We start from the raw sequence: 25,311 nt of genomic DNA on the forward strand, positions 1-25,311 counted from the left end.
CATACATCATCTACAGCAAATACAGGCTATATCAAAAGGCGAGTCAATATTTGCCATCAAAAAGAAATTCACTCTTGTTGGATACAAGTCTCCAATCACAACAAACCATGTATGCACTCCTAAACACAATGCACCACGCACGACGCCTCTTGGAATAATATAATAATATAGATCTATAAGAGGAAAGAAAGCCCGATCTTGTGTGGTGCTACAATGGTTCAAAGGGAGGGGTCACATGATGGACAAGATGTGTCACTCCCTGACAACAAAACGGAAGTTCAACAGGTGGCTGGGGGGTCTTTCGTTTATTTTGTCATAGGTGGTTTGGCGCCTCACAGATCCTCAACACCCACCAAAGTGGAACTCCGATACAACGAGGATAGAGGGACTAGCAACAAAAAACCCTGTTGCAGACGTATTTGATGCGAAGCAATACTGAAGGAAATGTTTAAAACCCACAAAAAACATATTTCTAGTTATTCCCCCTGAGTAAATGGGTCAGTTGACGTGACTGGGACTTCCATCCCTTTACCCCCCCCCCCGCCACCCCCGATCCATGGCTATCCCTTCCCTTACCCCCCCCCCCCCCTCCCCCCGACCCTCCTAACTAATTTCAGAACAGAATGCGGTTGAATGCACGATACATCCCATTCCAACCTCACCACTGTGTCAGGCGTCACATACCGCCACCTAGAGCTCATCACATCTCACTGCTCATTGGGCATAATTTATCAGTCAAGAGTCGCACACCCCTCACTCTATGCTAACACATCATACCTAAGTATATCAACACGTTGGTCGGTCAGTCATACGCCTCTCACTAGCCTTTTGTTGCGCCGTCACGGATAATATGTTGCACAAAGAACCCAACTACCACCTAATCTCCATTCCCTATACGTGCTTTCCTCTTGTCTTCTTGAGTACGTAGTTTTTCTCAATTGAATTGTAGCCATGTTCCAATACATATCATCCCGTTCTAGTCAAGCAGTAGTGCTGGGTCGAGTTTGAAACGATCAAATCGAGCGGGTTTTCGATCGAGTCCTCTAAAATCGAGTCGGTTTCGAGCGGGTTTCGAGTCAGTGACGTCATCGAGCAGTGATTCGTTTGAAAAAAAAAAAACACGAGCAACTCGTTTGCCACAGGAAACTTCACATACCCCTCCCTCTCTTATGTCTGTGGCTGGCTTGACTGCAGCTGGTTATGATGGGGGCTGCCAGATGGCCAAGTTCAAAATTGGTTACTAAGAAACGCTTTTCTATTATTATTCATTTAAAAAAAAAATCTTTTATTTAAAAAAAAATGAAAAGATAAGTTTATCCAGCTGTAGTCGATTGTTTTGTTAATCAAAACAAATGAGTTTTTCAAGGGAGTCAGAATGCTTGTGGTGTTTGGCTATTTGGGGTCTATTTGACTACTTGGGCAAGAAGAAATCTGACTGTCTGGCAGCCTTGATTATGATCGTTCGTCGCATCGCACACACATACACACACACACACACACACACACACACACACACACGCCATCAAACAGTTGTTGATGGTGAAGGGTTGAGGAGACCCCCCCCCCCTCCCACCACCATCATCCGGCTGTCACCTTAACATTTCATATTTATGTCGCGCCAAAAGTTGTCGGCCGCCCCCACCTCCCATAATTTGTCACTGGTCGTCATCGCCTCTTGTGTGTGCGGGAAAGGTCGTGCCTTTCATTTCATTATTTGAAAAATAAATGAACAAGAATGGTGTGTTTTTATTAGGTAGGTAGATAATAATAATATTTAGCAGGTTCCACACCCAGACACACACGGATTGCCCGGACACGATGATAACGATGCCGACGACAATGGATGACGATGATGATGATGATGATGATGATTATCGTGTTTCTGTTTAAAAAATGAAATACTTTAGCAGGTTCCACCCCCACCCCCACACGGATAGACGGACCCGAAGATGATTATTGTGGTTTTGCTGGCTGTTACGGCTGTGATGAGGATGATGATAATGATGATGATGATGATGATGACGATGGCGCAGATGGTGATTATTTGTTCGGTCGCTCAGTGGTACGGTGTCTCTTGTCACAAAATCAAGCCTTGTCAATGTCCGGATGAGTGACAGTGATTGTTGAAAATTGTGATCCAGACGTTAAGTCCGTGTGTCAGGCACTTGACTCAGGTGTGAATGTATTCTTATCTTATAAGCAATGACGGGTATTGTAAAGAGCTTTAATACAAAAAGACTCCAAACAGCGATCGGTACCTACTGTACGAAATGGATGTATGGTCGATATGGCGTGCCGGAGGAATAAATTAAATTAAATATTGTGAAGTTCATTGAGCATGGTAAATCCTTGGAAATGCGCTTTGAACTAATACACCTGCTAGACAACTCCGATTCCAATATAAACGACTGATTAATATTCCCATATATAAACTATAGTTAGCTGAAAATCTTTTTCTTTGTCGGGACTCCAAAAGTATGGAACGAATTAGACAAAGAAATCAAAGGGTCTTTTAGGAGCACTGATTGATTTTAGATTGATTATTACATTGAAATGTGTTGATATTTATTTTATCCATTATTATTAGGGTGGTGGTGGTGGTGTGATGATGATGATCCCGCTGATATGATGGTGATGATAAATAAATTAAACATAATTCCCTTTATTCATCCCATAGGGGAGATTCGTCTTTCGGGTCTATTCTAAGGGAAGACTGGAATAACCCAAGCGATAGCCGCAGTGCAGCGCCGCAAATTTAGTTAGGGCAAGGTGACTTGCTCAAGACCACTCAGCGGCGGGTGATCGAACTCGGTACCTTTCGGGTGCCAACCAAAGACCGTACCGCTGCCCCTGATGATGATGATGATGATATTATCATGATGATGATGATGATGATGATGGGAACTAACAAAGAATACACAGGCATCTAAAATTGAAACATTCCATATTCAAAGCTAATGTTTTACTTTAAAAAATTGAGCTTTACAATATCCACTAAATGTGATCAAAGCGCTTTGTAAAGGGGTCCCCGGTCAACAGCAACATTTAATATGTAGGACGGGACATGCCGCCTGTTAGGCGATATTACAATTTTTCAGACAAAGACAACGCTGTTAACGGCCAGGTACTCATTTTACACCTGAGTACGGTGAGAGAATGTGAGTAAAGAGCCTTGTCCAAAGACTCAACTATGCACCGAGCGCGAGGCTCGAACCCAGGACTTTCCGATCCCAAAGCGGGTGTCATACCACTAGACCATTATAATGCACGAGACCCATGGTCGACTAGAGTACTACCTATAGTTACGTCATGACTAGACCACATAGCCGCACTACTGTAGGAGTGTTCATTGATAGAGGGATGCGTGTGTGTCATAGAAATAGCCTTAGTGTGTGTGTGTGTGTGTGTGTGTGTGTGTATGTGTGTGTGTGTGTGTGTGATAGTCAAACTTTAGTAGGTTTAATGAAGTCTTGTCACACACGCGTGATACACCTATACGAATTTCCCTGCCACTGCCACCCAGACACACTAACATCTGACAAGGAGTGAGGGCTGTTGAAGAACCACAGACTACCGTGTGCAAACATTGGCGATTGGTATCGGATGGCAAACTGTGATCGTTTGAATTTGAAATGATTCGAAACACTCGTTACCCCTCCGCTCGCTCGAATCCTGATCGTCTCAAGCTCGTCTCACGTGTCAAGATCGTCTCAAGCTCACAACCCGCCTGATCGTTTTACGATCGAGTGATCGTTTTACTAACTCGCTCTTCCGGCATTGAGATCGAGCACTGACTCGTGGCTTGGCGCTCGATCGTCGATCGAGTAAAAGCGATCAAATAACCCAACACTATCAAGCAGGATTTATGTGAATTACACAAGCCGTAGAATGGGGTTTTCAAGTTTCCTGTTGTAGCCGAGCTCTCGTTGCAACCACGGCAGATGTGCACGAGCCGTACTGCATCATCTAAGGCGAATCGCGGGAGCTTCAACATTGCTGTGACAAAGGAGTTGGCCATATCACCTCCTTCGTGGATCTCCGACCTTGACACGGTGAGGAGGCTTGAAAATGCCGATTGACCGTCTCGAGACCATCCGGATATCGAGCCTAAGCGAGACACTTGAGCGGCACGCCCGATATGTGAGATCTAATGGAGTTCCAACCCGGTGCCCAAATGGCCTCCTCCAGGGCCCACACTGCTATGTTCATGAAATACACAACAGACAGGATATTCAATGGCGAAGCGGTCGACCGCCTGGCCAAATACTACCGCGTTAGTGTCGTCAGGGTCGTCGGCACGGTCGAGAAAAAAAGCGATCGTCCCAACACATCTTAACTGGAAAATGCGATACCAGGGTTAGCGACCTGACGCATATTATATCGAGAGCCAAAGTATGGCAAAAAAAAAAAATAAAAAAAATGAGCTTTTGTCAAAGCCACTCGCCGCCCATCGCCTTGATATCCTCCTATTACGGGAGACTATTCAGGCGCGCAATCTTCTCGATTCCAGATCCCAGGCTATACGGTGGTCCAACGAGAGGACACTTCGAGGATCAAAGGAGGGGCTAGCGTTTATGCTAAAGAGCCATCGGAGGTATGGATCATTGAGAGCGCAACGGACACCAACGGGGTGAATAGAATTTCCGGAGAGGTAAGTGGACTGTGTTTGCATAACATCTACAAACCACCTAGAGCGACTTGGACTACACCACCGGTACCGATGGTTAGCCATCCTTCCATCTGTCTGGGAGACTTTAATAGCCACCATCACGAATGGGGCTACCGAGTCTGTAACAACGAGGCAGGTAGGCAACTCCAATGATGGATGGACTGTAACGATCTGTACCTAGTGTACGAGCCTACAGCCAAGGGTACCTTCAGGGGTACCCGCCTAGAAGGATTACACTCCTGACCTCATTCTCGTCACGAAGGGAGCGAACAGTGAACCGTTGCAGGTTAATCGGACAGTCCTTGGCGACTTCCTGCATAGCCAGCATAGGCCGATTCTGGTCACAGCGGGGGTGACAATAGCAAGGGTGCAGTCTCCCTCACTCTACAGATTGAACTTCAGGAAGGCTTACTAGGAGAAATTCAGTTCCAATATCGAACATGTTTGATCTGCCATCCCTCCAAAGTCCGAGAATATAACAAGATTTAACCGGCTACTGGTTAAGAGCACTCACCGCTGTATTCCATGGGGCAAACGGAAATGTTACACCCCCTGCTGGACGGAAGAGTCGGAAAAGCTGTACAAAGAGTACCAGCAGAACCAGTCCCCGGACGTAGCCGATAGACTACTTCTGTCTCTGGTAGAAGGAAGGAAGCAATGGTGGCAGGAGACCGTGGAAAGTCTCGACTTTACACACTATAGCCGCCACGCTTGGCGACTGATAAAGAAATTGGATCCGGACCAGAATTACGCGAAGGCTGCACCGGAGTGTGAGGCAGACACAATTGCCAGGAATATAAACCGCAGCAAACGGGCCCTAATCAGGCTTTTGAGCGCGATGTCCGTATGGCTCACCGTACGATTTTGATATCGCTACCTGCGGAGGAGTTGGACTGGACATCCCCGTTCAGTCCCCGAGAAGTGGGTGATGCCATTAGCGATGTGAAGAACGACATGGCAGCAGGGATAGACGGCGTTTATGGTGACGCATCTGGGCCCCAGAGCACGGGCCTGGTTGGCAGAGGCAATGTCTGACGTTCTTACAAAAGGAAATCTCCCACAAGTGTGGAAGCACGCAAAGATAGTTGCCATCCTGAAGCCAGGAAAATCTGCGAAGGAGACCGACAGTTACATGCCCTTATCACTAATGAGCTGCTTGTACAAATTGTTGGAGCGAGTTCTATTACACCGATGGGTGCCGGTCCTAGATGCTGTCATGCCACCGGAGCAGGCGGGCTTCAGGGAAGGGAGGTGCACCACGGAACAGGTCGTTGCCCTTACAGAGCATATTGAAGCTGGGTTCGAGAGAAAACTACAAACTGGAGCTGTAATTATAGACCTATCGGCGGCGTACGATACTGTCTGGTGCGATTGATTAATGCTCAAACTTGCAAAAAATCACAAGGTGCAAAAAGACATTGAAGTTGTTCTCTTCAATCTTAGGGAAAGAGAATTCCACGTCGCGCTGGGAGACGCTACGAGTAAAGTTAGGAAATTGAAGAATTCGATCCCTCAGGGTTCGGTTCTTGCGCCAATGTTGTTTAATGTCTACATTAGCGACATTCCGAACCCTCCCTTCCTGAGGCTGGGATACACAGACGACTGGGCATTCGTTACTCAAAGTAAAGTGTGGACCCGTCTCAAAAGGGTACTCAGCGAGGACTCAAAGCCTACTTTGACATGTGGTACCTGAAGATGAACATTTCCAAAACGTGGTCACTGCATTCCACCTATGCAGGGCGGGCACAACCACAAACTGAACGTCGGGGACCAGCCACTCCCATATGAGCCGCATCTAAAATATTTAGGGGTGACGCGGGACAACAGCCTTACCTATCGGGTGCATCTCGAAGGAGTTGCCCGGAAGATAGAGAAACGCAACAGTCTTCTGAGGAAGCTGGCGGAATCAATTTGGGGCGCTAATCACGCGCTTCTGAGGACGTCCGCCTTGGCACTTTGCTATTCCTCCGTGGAGTATTGCGCTCCAGTGTGGGGTAGAAGCAGAAACGTTGAGAAGGTAGATGTTGAACTTCGCAAGTCGATGCACATAGTGTCAGGAACGCTGGCAACAACGCCTAGAGAATGGGGCCCGATAATGGCAGCAATCCAGTCACCCGATGCCGGAGGGAAACAATTACGGTAAACTGGCTGAGTAAGATCAAAGAGAGAGGGAATTGGGACTCAAACGCATTATGGACGGCGCCCCCATTTCGAGCCGAAATAAGTCCCGGCAACCCTTGTAGGCAACTTCCCTTACTACGAACAGAGATGCATATACGAGGTGGAAGTCGGTTTGGACGAATTCAATCCCTCGAGGGGACGGGGACATACACTCCTCGAAACTAGGTGAGAAGTTGCCAGGCTTCTCCACCAGCAAGAGGAGACACTGGGTGGTAGCGAATCGGCTTCAGTCGAGAACCTTCCTAACGGTAAAATCGCTTCATCAGTGGGGACTTTCCACCTGTCCAACATGTACCCGATGTGGGATAGAACTTGAAACCGCAGAGCATCTGGTTCAACTGTGTGTTGTGACAAAGCTTTCGGACGGGTTTGCGACCGTGCACGAATGCGGTAAGGAATTTGCTGATTGGGCCCATCGTCATTACATAATAGTGTGAACACCACTAGAAGATGCTGCCATATTAGAAATAGAAAGGCGGAGATGTGAGATAAACCTCTCAAAATACCTGAGACAAACAATTAACACAGCTCTCGGACACGAGGACACGAGGGAGAACCATTGGACACATCAGCATCATCCCATCAAATTCAAAGTGGAAGTGGCCAATGTCACTTATGCTTGCGGGGATAAAAAGACAGCAAAACAAACGACCATAAAGTGCGTGTCGTACAAAAAGTTTTCGTGCGGTAGAAACGGAAGGCCGTGTGTGCGGTATTCAAAAATTAAACCTTCAGTGATAATAAAATAAATATAATAAAATTCCCTTTATTCATTCCATTGGGAAAATTTGTCTCTCGGGTCTATTCCAACGGAAGACAGGAATAACCCAGGCGTAAGCCGCAGTGCAGCGCCACAAATTGGGCTAGGGCGAGATGACTCGCTCAAGGCCACACAGCGGAGCGGCAGGTGATCGAACTCGGTACCAAAGGCCGTAACGCTGAGTCACGTTGCCCCTTCAACAGTATGTGTCACCACCATCACCATCATCAACAATCCATATCCACCTTTTGATCTTCATCGACTCTCCATCCCCCCCTTCAACAGTATGTGTCACACCACCCATCAACCATCATCAAACAGTCATACACATCCCTTTATCTTCATCGACTTCATCCCCCCTTCAACAGTATGTGTAACACACCATCATCCACCATACACTCAACATCCAATACCACCATCATCTCCTACTATCGACTTCATCCCCCCCCCCCCCTCCTTTCATCACCATTACGGTCAATTTATTTTTTTCATGTACCAGCAACAGGGGTGACTTTGACTCGTGTTGAAAATGACAATGCAAAGTAATTCAACCAGGCAAATTAAGAATAGAATAAATGTTCAAGGTTATACACAGATTTATGTGTTGGTACGTTTAGCCTGGCGGGTGGCTATTGTGATTATTTTACCTAAACGCATAGCATCAATTCCGTAGAACACAGATATAGTGAAGAGCTGCTGTAGGCAGAAAATAATTGTCAAACTACCTACGTATCAGTGGTTCGTTATATCAGGCAAACGAGAAGAAAGACGTTGATTGTCAATAGGGAATGAGATTAGCGGAAGAGTAGCGTCCCTTGATTGGACGTCACCTTACAGAGAGAACGTCAATTTGGTTTTGAAGTGTCTCAAGCCGCTTTCACCGGAAGCGAGGACGAGAGACACATGCGCACAACCAACATGACGTTCTCTCTCTAATAACTTTTCCGCCGGTGACGTCACAGACTATGGGTGACGTCCAATCAAGGGACGGTACTCTTCCGCTAATCTCATTCCCTATATTACGAGGTTTTTTTAAAAAAAGTTCGCTATAAGCGTGCAATGCTGTACTTGTAATTTTTTCAAGCCTTATATTCACATAGAGCGATCAGGAACGCATAAACTTCTCACATTGCAGTTGGTTGGTAATCAATAATAGCAACTCCACAATGGGGTAACTAAGTTACCTCTGGTGTACGAATTGATATACAGTTTTTTTTTTCTCTTTGGAACGCGGGGGTATAAAGTTACCCTCGATGTACGAATCGGTGTATACGCGGTTTTGTTTCTCTATGGAAAGCGGGGGCATAAAGTTACCCTCGATGTACGAATTGATATACGTATTTTTTTCTCTATGGAAAGTGGGGGTATAAAGTTACCCCCGACGAACGAATTGATATACGGTTTTTTTCTCTTTGGAAAGCGGGGGCATAAAGTTACCCCCATTTGGAAAAGGGGCATGTTACGAAATCGCCAATGGTCACTATGTTATACATTTTTTTGTAACCAGTTGAACATAAACCTTTGTAAAAGGGAATTTTAGAGGATTACTGAAAATTTCAGGGAAAAATTTGAAATATGACTTATTAAAATTTAAAAAATAATAACAAGGCCTGGGGTAACAAAGTTACCACCAACGTACGATTAGGGTTAATTCACACTTTCATTCAAGTACACACATTTAAATCAATCTCTATTTTATTGAACAATAAGCGCACGTATTTATTTATCATATAGGGTAAAACTATAGGATTTTAATGAAATGTCGCTGAGCTTAATTTAACTAAAACAATGATGAAATTCAACACAAAATATGACACTCCGTCACCAGTGTCTATTGCCATAATATACATGGTAAATAATCAAAGAATAACATCGCATAGTCTATGGTAAACTGTAGAATGATATCAATGCCATAACATGTATTAATATTCAACACATTACAACTGACGCATAGTCTATGGTAAATTGTAGAATGATATCAATGCCATAACATGTATTGATATTCAACACATTACAACTGACGCATAGTCTATGGTAAAATGTAGAATGACATTAATGCCATAACATGTATAGTAATAATCAACACATTACAAAGTCGCGTAGTCTATAGTAAATTATAAAATCACAGCACCACTATTTTTAAGGATGATAAAAAGTACACAAAATATTACAGTCCAATAGTTTAGACAAATGCAGGACTCAGACCCTGCTCTATTTATATCATTTGCACTAGAAATAAAAGAAACCTAAAAATAAATTCATGCTGAAGACACAATATCCCGGAAAAGGAGAAATTCAAAATATTTCAAAATCTATCAACTCGAATCTCTCAATAGCGAAAAAAAATGAAGTATGAAAAACTTTCAGCAAAGTAATTGAAACCAAAAAATATAAAAGTCGGTCTCACCTGTCCTGTTGTGAAGTTGTGGAGAAACTGATTTCATCACTGCGGTGATGTGTCATTTATACACACAAATTAATTAAGGGACAAAGTTTGTAATATTACTCATATTGATGAATGTACACAGGTTGTGTCTTCCATAACACATTAACAGAACAACAGCACAGCCAATGTAGGCCTAGTTTTACATATTATAGACTATTGAAATCCATAGATGATTTAGATTTTGTTTACCATTATCTTTTGCTCAATAAGTCTCAACAAGGTTGCTATATGGCTAGCTACAAGCAAATCCAAAATATTTTTGAGTTCTTTCAGTGTTTTATAGTTTTTGTGGCGCGATAGATTTAATAAGAGCACTTTGTTCACGATAAGTGTGAAATATCCGGTATGAGAGCTGAATGAACAATGTCTCTGATTTAGCCCATAGGAAAAGGTCATAAGGAATGTCTCTGATTTAGCCCATAGGAAAAGGTCATAAGGAATGTCTCTGATGTAGCCCATAGGAAAAGGTCATAAGAATTGTCTCTGATGTAGCCCATAGGAAAAGGTCATAAGGAATGTCTTTGATGTAGCCCATAGGAAAAGGTCATAGGGAATGTCTCTGATGTAGCCCATAGGAAAAGGTCATAAGGAATGTCTTTGATGTAGCCCATAGGAAAAGGTCATAAGGAATGTCTCTGATGTAGCCCATAGGAAAAGGTCATAAGGAATGTCTCTGATGTAGCCCATAGGAAAAGGTCATAAGGAATGTCTCTGATGTAGCCCATAGGAAAAGGCCATAAGGAATGTCATTGATGTAGCCCATAGAAAAAGGTCATAAGGAGACTACCAGGCAATTTAGTCCACCTCTCCCAATCCAATGTCTGAAAACATGTCGTTTATACCACAAACGGCTCAGGTTTAATCTAGGAGTGATTAATGTTAGAGTATGTAATCTCACCTTACAGTATGATTATTTTTTTTACTATCTCATCTACGTGTATACTACAGATTCACTTTCCCTCACTAATAGAACTCTTTTTCCACAGAGACCAGTTTAATGTACTTTTCACTTTTTCAATAAAATCTTCCTGTTCTATTTTAACCTGAAAACTATCAGACGTCTTTTGTTATCCTTATTATTTACTACTTTCTGCAAGCCATCAGTGCTATTATCATGGCATCCTCTACAGGTAATGTGCCCAGCCACAGAAATAAATTATTATTTAACGGTGACGAGCGATACTTTGAGCTGTGGGAAGTAAAGTTTTTGGGATTTATGCGGATAAGAGATTTACACACAGTATTTGCCAACCTAGACGACCAACATGTCGAAGTTGATGACAACAAAAATGCTGAATGTTTTGCCGAACTGGTGCAAGTGTTAGATGACAGGTCCTTATCCCTGATAATAAGAGACGCAAGGGACAACGGCAGAAAAGCGCTACAGATCCTCAGAGATCATTATTTACCAAAAGGTAAACCGAGAGTTATTACACTATATACTCAACTCACGTCACTAATTAAGGCTGACCAAGAATCCGTCACGGACTATCTGCTAAGATCAGAAACTGCTGCTGCATCACTTCGTGATACTGGTGAAACCATCAACGATAGCCTTCTAATCGCTATGATTATCAAAGGATTGCCTCCAAAATTCAACTCGTTTACGGCCGTCATTACTTAGAAGGACAAAGATCTAACGTTTACTGAGTTCAAAATTGCCATCAGAAATTATGAAGACACCGAAAAGATTCAACGATCTGACACATCCATCATGAACGTTCAATTTAGCAGTAACAATAACAGCCATAGAAAAGGTAGAGATCATCGTTGGTGTGAAAACTGTAAAAGTACAACACACGACACCGCCTACTGTAGGCGTAAAGAAACCCATTCACGCCCACAAAGTCGTTTCTGCAACATCTGCAAAACCTCATCACACGACACAAAATTCTGCCGCAGACTCAAGTCAGCGAAATCTGTTAACGACTCAGAATCAAGTTCATCAACGCAATCACCTCGCATTAACTACTGTTTCAGTTGTGATGCCAATCCATCACATTCACATACTCATCAAATCAATGCGCTCCTAGTCGATAGTGGGGCAACTATCCACATCGTCAATGACCAACACAAATTTGTTCGATTCGAAGAAAATTTTAACCCGGCCGACCACGTAATTGAATTGGCCGATGGCACCAGTCCAGACCGTCAAATATTGTGAAAGTGAAAGGCAAAGGCGGCGTTGAAATTTCCCTCCGGGATACGAAAGGAGTTGACCATAATGTTACCCTTAATAATGTTTTATTCGTACCTTCATTCTCACAAAGTATTTTCTCTGTGAAAGCGGCAACAGAAAATGGTGCAACTATAAAATTCGCCAAAAATGATGCAACCTTGTCAACCCATGATGGTGAAGTTGATTTCAACATAAAAAGAACCGGTAATTTGTATTTCATAAACAGTGTGGCAGCAGATACACAAGGTGTTCGTACTTTACAACAGTGGCATGAAGCCATGGGACATTGCAATATTCGGGACATTTTATCATTAGAGAAGGTAGTCGAAGGTATGAAAATCACTGACCGTAATGCAAAATTTAACTGTGGTACTTGTGTGCTAGGGAAAATGACAAACAATGTAAACCGAAAACCAGATGCAAGATCATGCAAAATTCTAGATAAAGTTCACATAGATTTAGCTGGACCCGTCGAACAAAGTTCTATTGATGGACATAAATATGCTTTATGCTGTGTAGATGACTATTCAAATTTGACTATGGTTTATTTTATGAAGTGTAAAAGTGATGCTATCGAAGCCATGAAAAATTTTCTGGCTGATGTAAGGCCTTATGGTAGTGTAAAATGTGTCCGCAGCGACAATGGGGGAGAGTTTATCTCTAAACAATTCAAAGCCCTGCTCAGGGATAACAAAATAAAACACGAATTATTTGCCCCTAATTCCCCGCATCAGAACGGTACCGTTGAACGGGCATGGCGTACCGTGTTCTCGATGTCTCGGTGTCTATTGATTCAATCAGGGCTGCCAAAATGTCTGTGGACGTATGCCGTCATGGCTGCGGCCTACACCAGAAACCGGTGCTTTAACCAAAGAATCAAATGTACCCCTTTCCAATTATTAACAGGAAATAAGCCAAACATTGCCAACATGCAACCATTTTGGTCGACATGTTATGCCTTAGATCAGAACCCCAAGAAACTGGATGATAGAAGTAGAATGGGAATTTTCATTGGGTTTGACAAAGGGAGTCCAGCACATCTGGTATACTTCCCTGAATCAGACACTGTTTCCAAAATAATGGTGGTTAAATTCGCCAAACCTGAAAATAAAGACAGCATTGTGCCTGTACCAAGTTGTACAAATGTAGAGCAAGTCTCAGATGATGACTTTGTATTGCCCGATAGAGCAAAGAGGGATACCCCTCGACCTGTACTTTCTTCTGCAGATGACTGTACGCCCACAAATGAATTCGAACCATGTGAAAACATCACTGACCCTACTGGTAGTGATGGCAACACCAGCTGTAATGCTGAAGCAAAAAGACAAAGATCACGCCCAAAACACTTGGATGATTACTTTATTGATGATGAGATTGATAACCATTTGAATTGTATTATCCAATATTGTTATAATGTTTCCAACTTGCCTTTACCTATGTCTTACAAACAAGCCATTACTGGCAAAGAATCTGAAAAATGGTCAAATGCAATGAATGATGAAATCACAGCCTTGGAAGAGAATGACACTTTCGAGTTAAGCCCCCTTCCTCCTGGAAGATCAGCTATCGGCGGTCGTTGGGTTTATACAGTGAAAAATGGTCCTAACAATGAACCAAAGCATAAGGCCAGATTTGTTGCCAAAGGCTACTCCCAAATACCTGGAATCGATTATCATGAAACATTCTCTCCCACCGCTCGCATTACATCAATCAGAACCATGACACAAATCGCAGTTCAGGACGAACTTACTATCCACCAGATGGATGTTAAGTCCGCCTATCTGAATGCGCCCATTGATTGTGAGTTATATGTCGAACAACCTGAAGGTTACACAGTAAAGAGTAAATCTGGTGAAAAGTTAGTTTTAAAACTAAAGAAATCCCTTTATGGCTTGAAGCAAAGTGGAAGAAACTGGAACAATTTATTACATTCCTTTCTGAATGACCAGGGATTCACCCAAAGTCAAGTAGATCCACGTGTCTACACTATGCACTAAGAAAATGATATGACAATTATTCTATGCTATGTTGACGATATTCTTTTGATGTCTAAGTCAGATACTACCTTGTCTCAGATCAAAGACAAATTGAATGAGAAATTCAGAATGAAGGACCTAGGTCAAATATCAAACTTCCTAGGCATAGATTTCAGTCATGAAAATGGAGCTATTATGATGAATCATACAAACTATTTGAATAGATTACTTGTCAGGTTTAACATGCAAGATTGTAAGCCAAAATATACACCTTGTGATTTAAATATTGACAAATTTGAGAGTGATAATGCTGAAGAAACTGATGAGACACTGTATAGAGAAATAGTTGGTGGACAAATTTATGCGATGACAAGCACAAGGCCAGACCTTAGCCTTATCGTTACCAAACTCTCACAGCATATGTCTAAACCAAATGCTCACCACATGACACTAGCCAAACATGCATTACGATATGTGAAAGCAACAATCAATAGACAATTGATTTTCAGGAAATCAGAAAATCCCCTCAATCTGAATGGTTTTTGCGACTCGGATTGGGCAAATTCAAGAGACAGAAAAAGCGTCTCTAGCTACGGTTTCCAATTAACAAATGAGGGACCTCTGATTTCATGGAAGTCAAAGAAACAAAATACAGTTTCTTTGTCTACCTGTGAGGCTGAATATGTATCATTAGCATTGGCCACACAGGAGGGCATATTTTTATTGGCACTTTTTAATGATATGACCAATGTGAACTCAAATGTCTTTACGATGAATTGTGACAATCAGTCAGCAATAGCGCTTGCTAAGAACCCTGTACAAAGTCAGAGGACTCAACATATTGATATCAAGTATCACTTTCTCAGATATATGGTACAAAATGGTAATATGACCATCATGTATGTTCCTTCAGAACAGAATATTGCTGATGCTTTGACAAAACCCATGTCTAGAGTGAAAATTTGAAAGATTTGTATCTGCAGTCATGCAATGACTAGTATTGATATTATTATTATTATATTATCGGTTTCATATTTTTGCTAATTATTGTTACTGAATATGACCCAATAGTTAAACCTTTATGTACCTTCTATTACTGCTGTTAATCATGTAAATATTACTTTAATTTGGATGGTATCTTTTATACCTCTACAAGTTAGTGTTGTTTAAATCAATAGTAATTTTCATTTTCAATGAGAAAACTTGATCCATCCATTACAAGAACATAATATTAACTATTACTTAATCTTATATTATTAAGTAGATTACTACCTTAACTATAATCATTTTTATTTCCTTTATTTTTCCTTACAAAGCTGAGTTTAAGGGGGTGTCTTAGAGTATGTAACCTCACCTTATAGTATGATTATTTTTTTTACTATCTCATCTACTTGTATACTACAGATTCACTTTCCCTCACTAATAGAAGTCTTTTTCCACAGAGACCAGTTTAATGTACTTTTCACTTTTTCAATAAAAACTTCCTGTTCTATTTTAACCTGAAAACTATCAGACGTCTTTTGTTATCCTTATTATTTACTACTTTCTGCAAGCCATCCGTGCTATTATCATGGCATCCTCTACAATTAAGAATTGCCTTAGGGTCCCTTATAACTTAATTGTATTAATAACAAGTGAGTCAAGACAATAGGAATGCCCAATACAATAATACCAATTCTATACATAAAGTTTAATTAGATTGTTACAGGAAAAGATAGAAAGAATAAGTATTTATTTAATATAAGGAAGAATAGCTCTAATTGAGTGGATCTAATCTATTATCTATTTATCTATTTGTGACCCTTCGCCTCAAAACGGTATTAAGTCGGGATGGTTAAGATGTTGAAAATTGAATTTATAGTCAGAAATATCAGACTTGTGTTGAGTTTGTATGTTTTATTGATGAGAATGGATACCTTATTTTAGGGTGCTAATGCCAACAATTTATATTTTTGACCAATTTTAACATTTAATTCACCTTTTAAGCATCTGGGGTCTGATTCATGGAGCGGGACTACGACGATAGTCCTAGACTAAATCCGTTGTCTCAGACTAAAAGGCGTTGTAAGATATTCATGAAGCCGGACTACGCGAAGTCTTAGACTAAACGAGGGACTAAACGGGTGAAATTTACACCCGCGATTTAGCAGGCGTAAATATCGTAGTCCGGGACTAAATTTCAAGATCATATGTCATCTACGCTGGGGGAAGTAATTGTACAGCGGTTAGAACAAGAATACCCGACAGTTTTTGATTTTATATTTATTTTTATTTATTTATTTATTTATTTATTTTTTGGTTTTGTTTATTTTCTTTTCTTTACTTTTCTCGAAGATTCGACAATCGCACAACCCTCCTCATCTTGCCCATTCAAAACACTCTGCAGGGACTCCTCCTCCTCCCCCCCCCCCCAACACACAGTTTCATAGTAACTTCCTCCTCCTCCTCCCACTACTACTACTACAACAACAACAACAACTACTACTACTACTACTACTACTACTACTACTACTGCTGCTGCTGCTGCTACTTTCACTATTATCATTACTCCTACTACTACTACAACTACTACTACCACTACTACTACTTCTACTACTACTACTACTGCTGCTACTACTACTACAACTTCTACAACAACAACAACAACAACAACAACAACAACAACAACTACTACTACTACTACTGCTACTGCTACTGCTTCTAGTACTACTACTATCAATACTAATACTAGTATTAAAACTACTACCATTACTATTACTATACTACTACTACTACTACTACTACTACTACTACTACTACTACTACTACTACTACTACTACTACTACTACTACTACTACTACTACTTCTACGACTACTATTACATTTCTTTTATGTCTTTTATCGTCCATTATTTTCTAGAAATTGCACGTCTCTCACTGGCCTTATCATTTCTATCACACCGCGCTAACGATTCGTTCACACTCCAACCATCGTTGAGTACAGACGATGCAATTTATACTGCATTTCATCTTATTTGTTTTCAACGTTTATTTGTTTATTGTTGTGCCGACGAAGGGTTTGTACCCGAAACGCCCATTGTCTGTATTGTTTCCACCGATTCCTCTCCATCATCACTCTTTCGTTAGTATTTTCGGGACCCCATGCTTCAGGCAGCGCCCACCGCTCTCTACTTAGAACAATGCTACACACCGTGGATAAGTATCATTTAAGTGCCATCGTTATTTATATTTACTAAAAACATTACACACACACATTCTCAAACAATTTTTACACCCCTAAACTTGTCTCACACTATTTTTATTTGTGGGGAAAAAACAACAACAAAACAAACAAACAAAAAAAAGAAAACAATCAAAACAAACACGAAGAAGAAATAGTAGATATGATTTCTGTGCAACTTCGTATGACGCATGCGCAGCTGGAAAAGTAACACATTTCTATGACGTATTGTGGTACGTTTCCGAGGAATCCCCAGTTAAAAATAGATTGACCTCTGTTGTCTGAGACTTCGCAAGCGTAGTCAGAGACTTGATAGTCAGTGACAAAGTCTGACTCGATGAATAGCTTACTTTCCGTAGTCTCGGACTTCCCAAAGTCTTAGACTACAAAGTCTCAGACTTTGCTATAGTCTGAGTCTACCATAGTCCCGCTCCATGAATCAGACCCCTGGTTCGTTCGGACGTAATACCGTTTTGAGACGATGGGTCACATTTACTTTGATATAATCATATGTGTTGGTATGTAATTTATTTTTAAATGGTATAAGCCCGTTTGGCTTATCTTTATCCCGGCTTGCTTGATTGAGGCAAATGTATCAGCTAGTTCCAGGGTTGGCTCCTGCTTGCAGGGTTTTCTGGACTTCACAACAGTGTGTTGTAGTTATGGGCTGACAGGAATTTTCTGGTGTCGGCGATGACTGACATCAGGGGTCTGATTCATGGAGCGGGACTACGACGATAGTCCTAGACTAAATCCGTTGTCTCAGACTAAAAGGCGGTGTAAGATATTCATGAAGCCGGACTACGCGAAGTCTAAGACTAAACGAGGGACTAAACGGGTGAAATTTACACCCGCGATTTAGCAGGCGTGAATATCGTAGTCTGGGACTAAATTTCAAGATCATATGTCCTCTACGCTGGGGAAGTAATTGTACAGCGGTTAGAACAAGAATACTCGACAGTTTTTGATTTTATATTTATTTTTATTTATTTATTTTTATTTATTTATTTATTTATTTATTTTTGGTTTTGTTTATTTTCTTTTCTTTACTTTTCTCGAAGATTCGACAATCGCATATACACTCCTCATCTTGCCAATTCAAAACAATCTGCAGGGACTCCTCCTTCCCCCCCCCCCCCCCCCCCAACACACAATTTCATAGTAACTTCCTCCTCCTCCTCCTCCTCCTCCTCCTCCTCCTCCTCCTACTACTACTACTACTACTACTACTACTACTACTACTACTACTACTACTACTACTACTACTACTGCTGCTGCTGCTACTTTCACTATTATCATTACTCCTCCTACTACTACTACAACTACTACTACTACTACTACTACTACTACTACTACTACTACTACTACTACTACTACTACTACTACTACTACTGCTGCTACTACTGCTACGACTTCTACAACAACAACAACAACAACAACAACAACAACAACAACAACAACAACACTACTACTACTACTAACTACTACTACTACACAACTACTACTACTACTACTACTACTACTACTACTACTACTACTACTACTACTACTACTACTACTACTACTACTACTACTACTACTACTACGACTACTACTACTACTTTAAGTACTACTAATACTAATACTAATACTACTAATACAACTACTACTACTACTACTACTACTACTACTACTACTACTACTACTACTACTACTACTAGAACGACTACTATTACATTTCTTTTAGTCTTTTATCGTCCATTATTTTCTAGAAATGTCACGTCTCTCACTGGCCTTATCATTTCAATCACACCGCGCTAACGATTCGTTCACACTCCAACCATCGTTGAGTACAGACGATGCAATTTATACTGCATTTCAATTTGTTTTCAACGTTTATTTGTTTATTGTTGTGCCGACGAAGGGTTTGTATCCGAAACGCCCATTGTCTGTATTGTTTCCACCGATTCCTCTCCATCATCACTCTTTCGTTAGTATTTTCTGGACCCCATGCTTCAGGCAGCGCCCACCGCTCTCTACTTATAGCAATGCTACACCGTGGATAAGAATCATTTAAGTGCCATCGTTATTTATATTTACTAAAAACATTACACACACACACACATTCTCAAACAATTTTTACACCCCTAAACTTGTCTCACACTATTTTTATTTGTGGGGAAAAAACAACAAAACAAACAAACAAAAAAAAACGATCAAAACAAAAACGAAGAAGAAATAGATATGATTTCTGTGCCACTTCGTATGACGCATGCGCAGCTGGATAAGTAACACATTTCTATGACGTGTTGTGGTACGTTTCCTAGGAATCCCCAGTTAAAAATAGATTGGCCTCTGTAGTCTGAGACTTCGCAAGCGTAGTCAGAGACTTGATAGTCAAGGACGAAGTCTGACTCCATGAATAGCTTACTTTCCGTAGTCTCGGACTTCCCAAAGTCTTCGTCTACAAAGTCTCAGACTTTGCTATAGTCTGAGACTACCATAGTCCCGCTCCATGAATCAGACCCCAGGGGTTTACCACTATGCAAGGACTGGGAGGCAGGGATTCGGCACGGGCTGGTGCTTCAAGGACAAGGACCTTCAATTAAAAGCATAGAAACGGATTTTAAATTTGCTGAGGCACAAAGTGAATGTTTGGTATTGGCAGATGCACAAAAGATATAGGCCCATCTTTCTTTACAGTAAAAACGATTACTGTAAATAGACTGTTTGCGCAAAAGGGTCCCATTAGAGATAGAAGACGATTGGGATTGTTTGGAAGCTTTAACCCTTTGCCCACTAGTCATTATGATATCGGAAATGCTATCGCCGTCTACATCTACGCCAGAATAGAAAGAGAGGGTGGAGCTACCATGATATAACGTTTTATGGAGGCCTAATTTCATCATATCAGTTCTGTCCACTGACAGGTGGGTGAGTATCGCTTTCCAGAACTTATGTCCTTATATGAAATCCTGAGTTTTTGACCGATCAACGGATTGCTCTTTTGATAGCTCGCTTGTCAACATGAGTCAGCTCAACCCTTGATTTATGTGCAGGCATCACAGGCGGTATATGTTGTGTAACTTCAAAGACTACGGTTGACAGAAGGCGATGAATGGAAGCCCTACTGTGGCGTGGAGAACGAGGTCTTGTATGTATAGTTACGTCACTATCTCAACGCTCGTGAACTCTTAGTAAGGCTGGACTCACAATCAAAACACGAAATCTGTGTTTTAAACTCTTGAATCAATCGAGGTACATGAGCGCGTTCGTCTGATTGAGATTTTAAAAATGATATATAAATCAAGAACATCGACCAGAAAATAAGGAAATTATCATAAAATTATAAAATTTGAGAAAGCTGTTTTCAAAATCAAATCTATTACAAAAAATGTGATTTCTAGACCGATTTTTATGAGACAAAGACAATTTTTCTCCGTTTTTCAAGCTGATTCCAGCAATGAGGTTTTCAAATTTATCGCAATTAGATTATTTGTCATTATTTTTTAAAAATCTCCAATGGACTGCTCAGGAAATGAATACGTAATCCTTGATGGCTAGCGAGTAGGTGTTAAATTTTGCCTACCCTTTCCCACGCAGACGCACACACACACACACATACACACACACACACACACACACACCGACTTATCGTCGTCTCGCATCCTATCGTTCGGCTCGACGATTAAAAGGGGTTCGTATCGTCGCTAAAATAATTATAACGTAGCTACATATATTTAAAATATCTTAATAGTAATGTGAATTAAATATCTTAATGCTCTAATATATCAAGAATGATCACTATTATGATTTATTACGGTGTGAATTGAATTAGACCTTTAAAACTGAAGTTAAATCTGACACCCTACTCGCTGTTATCATTCGAGTCTAAGTTGTAATTAGGCAACTTTGGCCAGAAGTGACATTGTGTGTGTGTATGTGTGTGTGTGTGTGTGTGTGTGTATGTGTGTGTGCGTCTGAGGGGGAAAGGGTAGGCAAAATTTAACGCCCACTCGCTAGCCGCCAAGGATTACGTATTCATATACTGAGCAGTCAATTGGGTATTAAAAAAAAAAAATGACAAATAATCTAATTGCGATAAATTTGAAAACCTCATTGTTGGAATCAGCTTGAAAAATGGAGAAAAATTGTCTTTGTCTCATTAAAAATTTTGTAATCGGACAGCTTTGTGTCGATAAAGTGGCATTTTGCACACAACTCGACTCAGATGTGAATGGGTATTAGGCCGCAAGAGTTGCTTTTCTTTTTCCAAAACCAAATCAAACCAGTGGCTTGAGTCTACGGATGAACCGAAAATGTTATTCCATGTGGCCTATTGGGGGATTACTAAAGCATTATTGAGCTTATTGAACAATGAAACCATGAAAACACGTGATGAATGTGTCAATAACAAGATTATATTTAACTTACTGTTATCAGTCTCAGTAAAAAAAAAATTATTTTGATCCAATTCTCGAATCCCGATGAGATTTCGGTTTTAGTACCCAATAGATTCAAATATCAAATAGTGCCCATCCTCTGTTTTTTTGCTTACGCTTCATGGGAAGCTGTTCCTTATGGTTTTTTAAAAAAGGAGAGCACAGAGGGCGTGGCCACTTATTAAGTTATTCCATACCATTTTTCCCCCTTTCAAAGGATTTTGGTGGACCAGTTAACGCCGCCATCAGGCGATCTGAGGAACTGTGGTTCGGTCCCCAGTCGATTCAGCCTCATCATCATCATCATCATCACCATCATCATCAAGAAGAAGAAAAAGAACATAATCCAATGGTATTGGACAACGTGTGATATAATATTCAATCTACAATCATATCTGAAAGAGTAAAATTAGTCTTGTTATACAAGGCTGCCGAAAACACTTCTTCACAATTTGGCCAGAAACTCGTCCTAAAATATCGATCGATTAAAATGTCCCTCGTCATTCTAAAAACTCACCACCATGGGAATATGGGAGTCCTAAGTTTATTTATTCATTTATGTATTTATTTATTCATTTATTCATTGATTGATTGATTGATTGATTGATTGATTGATTGATTGATTGATTGATTGATTTATTTATTTATTTAGGTGTAAAATGAGTACCTGGCCGTTTACAGCGTTGTCTCTGTCAGTAAAAAATCCCAAGAAAGAAGAGCTATCCCTCCAGTTTCAAACTTGTAAAAAGCTCTTCCCTCGGCTGGAGGTAAAATGAATTATTGGTTAACATTTAAAGTGGAACGAGATATTACTGTGAATTCAATTTTAATCTAGCATTACTATTATAGTTTGTGTATATATTTTAATTTTGCTATTCCATGGGTGTTCGTAAGTTGGAATACGTACACAAAACTATATCTATGTGTATCTTATACTATATTTAACATTTGTTTATGATCTGTGCTATTATTTCATTTATATTCAATATGCATATTGCTTGAATGTCTGTACCCTACCGCCAATCGCCGGCCATAAAGAAATACCAGGGATACAACCCTGTTAAATTCTCATCATGTAAGATAGCTCGACTGTCAGTTGATGTTTGATACATATATACTAACTACCATTATCACGGAGTTACTGCTTCTCCTTGCCTTTGTCGGCAAATAAAGGCTATTATGATGTGTCGCTCAAGGACGATCCGGTGACGAAAGACAAACTCGATTGGCTCTAAGACCTTGTTGTTTTAACTCTTAAAAGATTGTACTGGTCTGCCAAACTGGGCAGCAGCCTCTTCTGGTTCTCACACTACTATGTTATGACGATCGACCCAATCAGCAAAGTCTGGTCCGCATTCGTGCACCGTCGCAAACCCACCGGGTAGCATCGTCACAACACACCGTTCGACTAGATGCTCTGCCGTCTCAGGTTCTTGCCCACAGCGGGTACATATGGGACAGGTAGAAAGACCCCACCGATGAAGCGCACTTGCCGTTAGGAGCTCCTCGACCGAAGCCGATTCGCAGCCACCCAATGTCTCCTCTTACTGGTATCAAAGCCTGGCAACTTCTCACCAAGCTTAGAGGAGGTAACGTCCCCGCCCCCACGAGGGATTGAATTCGTCTAAACCGACTTCCACCTCGTATGTGTAGCTCTAGACGTAGTCAGGGATTCTGCGTACAAGGGTTGCCGGGACTTATTTCGGCTCGAAACGGGGGCACCGTCCATTATGCGCATCTATGAGACGTTGTTGAGCTACTTTTGACTTTTATGTTTCATGCAATCACATAACACAAAGATAAATTTGTCGCACTTTGTACTTCCGAGAATAATGATGTCTTGTAAGTCATGTTCATTTAGCTAAATTTGATGATTCAGTTTAGTTAGATAGGTATAAATGTATGACTTTTCGTAAGAAGATGGTGAGAACCAATTACAATATATAGACTGGTTATAGAATAACAAATCATGAATTTAGGGAAATACTGTTGTGGACTCCCTGAATAATAAATCCCAGAATGCATTCATCAGGCAAAGATCATTGGCTAGTGTGGATAGTATTTCATCCCCATTGTCCGAGTTTACGTAGATAGGGGAAAATAGCAACAATCAAATTAATTCAGAGAGAGAGAGAGAGAGAGAGAGAGAGAGAGAGAGAGAGAGAGAGAGAGAGAGAGAGAGAGAGAGAGAAAGAGTAACCGCAAACTTCGTTGCGTTATATTTGTAAATAATTTCAAATGAAGATTTAAAAAAAAAAAACTCGAGTTCCTATGCATAGACAATCACACAAATTTGTTCGATTTTCGTTGAAGGCGAACTGGAGAGAGATTTAATTTAAATCAAACCCGTAAATTATTCCTTCTGAGGAAAAGTATTTCTTTTGTGTCTAGCTCAGGAAATGAACTAGATAACCCAAACGGTTGCCGCAATGCAGCGCCTCAGGATGATTAATAGTAATAGGATCAAATTTCCATATGAAGGCCAAATAAACAAGAGATGCGGACAGTGCATAGTTATAGTTCGAGCCCTTACTCTTCAGGTGTAAGTGTAGTGTTTATTCACGTGACCATTTGGTCCTTGGAGGACTTCAAATTGATAATTCGGATCTCAAGCATGAGATTACTCTGGCAGAAAGTTCTTCAAAAGAAAAACTGCAAATATAGGGTGATCAAAATTTAGTTTTAAATCTGTCCATTTGTAATTAAACGATTCTTGTCACACAATGACACACGACCATTTCACCAGCTATATCTGTGTGTTCTACTGTTATCTGTGTTTGTTCAACTTCTGTCTGTGTTTGTTCTAATGCTGTCTGTATTCTATCATAGATGTTAAACAGCAGGGTTTAAATGTTGAATTGATGTACACAGCCGTTTATTACACTAAATATCTTTCACTTTCGTTTACTACCGTTTCACCCCCAATAGGAACGACCCACCGTCGATGACGGGGAGACCACTGTGTGGTTACGTCATAACAGATGTCCAGAACGTGAAAACGCCTATATTTATCCCTGCAGGTAGAATGCACCGCTTGGATTTCATTGTCAGTCAGGCTATAGGACAGATTTCGTAAAAACGTTCATTTTTACACTGCAATTGCTGACCATACACTTCTTCTATATTTTTCTATTTTATATGGATATAACGGCCACATTTTCATCTTCAAGACGCAATTATTTTCATTGATATCAAGAAATGGTGAGTATACTTTATTCTCTCTTGAAAAATGTATATTTTTCTATTTAAAATTTACCTGAAAAATATTTGTAATTGTTTAAAAAATTCAAATTGATGTTATCTGAGTTTTGTTACCCTAACACATGGTAGTAAATATAAGAGTAATAATCTACTTTTAATATAGCATTTATTTCAATGATTTGTAATGACCGGTTTCTGCACAATGAAACACATCTTGTCTAATTCTTTGTTGGCTAACAAAATAGTCCCGTATTCAAA

General features: G+C 40.6%; 1 protein-coding gene across 1 annotated transcript in view; it reads right to left on the reverse strand.

Annotated features, from left to right (window-relative positions):
- LOC144970399 (uncharacterized) overlaps positions 1–10,085 on the reverse strand; it is a 57,140-nt gene extending 47,055 nt beyond the window's left edge. The window contains exon 1 of the mRNA XM_078909997.1: positions 10,018–10,085. The gene's annotated coding sequence lies outside the window, so the exon portion shown is untranslated. The remainder of the gene's footprint in view (positions 1–10,017) is intronic.
- Positions 10,086–25,311: the final 15,226 nt, after the last annotated feature.

The sequence above is a fragment of the Berghia stephanieae genome, chromosome 1, assembly GCF_034508935.2.
Source record: "Berghia stephanieae isolate SIO BIC M18660-M18661 chromosome 1, UCSD_Bste_1.3, whole genome shotgun sequence".
Lineage (NCBI taxonomy): Eukaryota > Metazoa > Mollusca > Gastropoda > Nudibranchia > Aeolidiidae > Berghia > Berghia stephanieae.